Raw genomic sequence first — 2551 nt, forward strand, 5'->3', positions numbered from 1 at the left:
AACTCAGGATGCTTCTCCAAGCTCCCTTGCCCTTCTTCTCCCAGCCCCACCCCGCCCACCCCACCCCCCAGCCTCCGCCGGAAACTCGCTAAGTTGGCCACAACCACGGCCGGAAGCCCTTAGTTTCCTCGATAGAAGCTGGGGTCTAGCGTGCGCGCTTGTGCGCCACCTGAATCCCACTTCTGCAGTGATCGCAGACTTCGGGACCAGTCCAAGCCTTGGAGTCGAGATAGGAGAGTCAAAACATCAACTTTGAGGCGTCTCGTCCTGTTGGAGTCAGTGGGGGAGCACTTCAGCTCTCTTTTATTCTGAGTTAGCCTCCTACACCCCCCCCCCCCCCCGCCCCGCGACCAACTTCCTTTCCCCCCAACTATGTCTAAATAAAGCTTCCCTTAGCTCCACCGTCCCAATCCCCTTTCCACACCGGATTGCTGTAGCTCAGCACCCTCTATGGGGAAGTTCTGGGCCTGCAGTGGTTGGTGAATTCAATAAGGCAGCTAACAACCTAGCCTATGGAAGCTAGAGGTGTGAACTGGGCTGATAGGCACCCCTGTATATAATGTTTTATACACGTTCCCCCCTGCATCCTTTAAGACCAATCTTACGGAAAGACGGTCGATTTAGATTGTAACATCAGTCCCACTAAAAGCTGCTTAGACTGCAACAGTTGTAAATATATCGGATGAGTGGACCCAGCCCCTTCATGAAAAACACTGTAAAGATTTTGGTTAATGAATTCTTATAAAAATATTAATAAGTGTATGTGCATAGCTTTCCCGGGAGATCTGGTTAATCTAGGAACAATTTAAGCATTTCAGCGATAGGAAAGTTGTAATTACTGTGGCAGGAATTGAAATGGACATCATAAAATCAATTTAGGAAAGGAAATGGACACATTGATAATAACCACAATTTAGTTTCCTTATGGCCTTATGGCACTTTATGCTTTCAAGATATTAATACAGTCTCACAGAAAGATAGCTCAAAAATTGATAATTACAAATCTATACAATGACAGCTAAGGAGAAAAATCCTATTCCCCAACATATCCGAAAATTTTTTGGTTCAGAGCCTGAAGCAATATTGAAAAATTGTATATAAAGATATGCATATATTACATGTTGTATATTTAGCAGCCAAAATGTGGATATCTCTCTTGGCTGACCTATTGAAAAACAGGCAATGGGTAATGTTAGCAAATTCCAATCCCCCCAATCCCCCCCCCCCAGAACATTGATATGCACAGGCAGCTCATTTAGATGAATTCCCAAATCTTTTTACCTGGCCGTGTGGTTAGTGATTGGTACTATTAGCAATCAGCTAACTACACTGCCTAGTAACTAGACTCACAGAAAAAAAAAAAAGGCTTTCATCATAAACTGCGTCTCAGGTTGGTGCCCCATACGTTGTGACAGGCAAATCATTGTTTCAGTTGTAGCTCACTTTACTTGGTGGGTTGATGAATATACCCTACTAAATAATGAAAAATAGGCACAATGAATCACAACAAACAGCATTAAGCATTACATAGGGGGCTCCACCCAGCAGTTTAAATGTCTTAAAGCCATTCAATACCACGGATTTCGCTTTGCTTACATGGTATTGTACAATCTTACTTTTACTCCTAGAGGTTGCTAACAGTTTAACCATATCTAGAAGCAGCAGCTCGCAGGAGTCTGCAGGGGTTACTAGCATGTTGACAACGTGCTCCGTCAGCAGCGCTAAACGCTGACGCATCAAATCTCGAAGCTCAGTGGGCTCTTCTCAAACGCTTGGGGTCGGCGGTTTGCCGCCGAGGGTGGCGTCTTCCTCCTGGCGGGGCGGCGGGTGATGCTGTGTCTTGTTTTGATGGCAGTGGAATTAGTGATTGTAAGCATCAGAGTACAATCAGCTAATTACACTGCCTACAAACCGAGCACCGGGCGCCCGCGGGCTGCAGCTCCCGGACGGTTCTTAGCGCCGACGCGGTATCCCCGAGCGGGCGGGCCGCGGGATCGGGCCCGCCGCGACCCCACATTTCACCGGGGGCGACGCCCGATAGTGCCTAGGCGCGAGGGCCAGGACGCGGGTCCTTGGTGGACGCCTCCGAACCCTCCCGGGCACTGTCGCCCGGCCCGCTGGCTGCGCTGGCCCCCGCCGGACTCGCCGCGCACCCTTGGCACTGCCAGCGGGCGGCGCTCGAGCGGGGACCTGCACCCTCAGGTTCGGGCTCCCCGGGCCCAGGTGACTCCCGGGAGCGCCCAGCCAGCTGGCTTCACCGGGGACACCGAATCCCTGCGCCCCGCCTTCCCTGCCGCTGTCTCCCGCACCACCCAGGGCCCTCCCGCTCAGGTTCCCTTCCCTTCACCTCCCCTTCGTTTTCTCGGGCCGGCTCCCACCTCCCTCACCCGGGTCCGGCCAGCCCCAGAAAACTTCTCTTCAGTTCTGGGCCCAACTCTAGAGCCGGCTCTCTCAACCCTGTGCGCCCCGCCGCTCCGAGTGGCCGAATAACCGTGGCCGTGGCGGGCTAACCGCCCTTGGAACCCCGCGGGTGGAAGGGGCGGGGCGGGCG

The sequence above is a fragment of the Phocoena sinus genome, chromosome 8, assembly GCF_008692025.1.
Source record: "Phocoena sinus isolate mPhoSin1 chromosome 8, mPhoSin1.pri, whole genome shotgun sequence".
NCBI lineage: Eukaryota > Metazoa > Chordata > Mammalia > Artiodactyla > Phocoenidae > Phocoena > Phocoena sinus.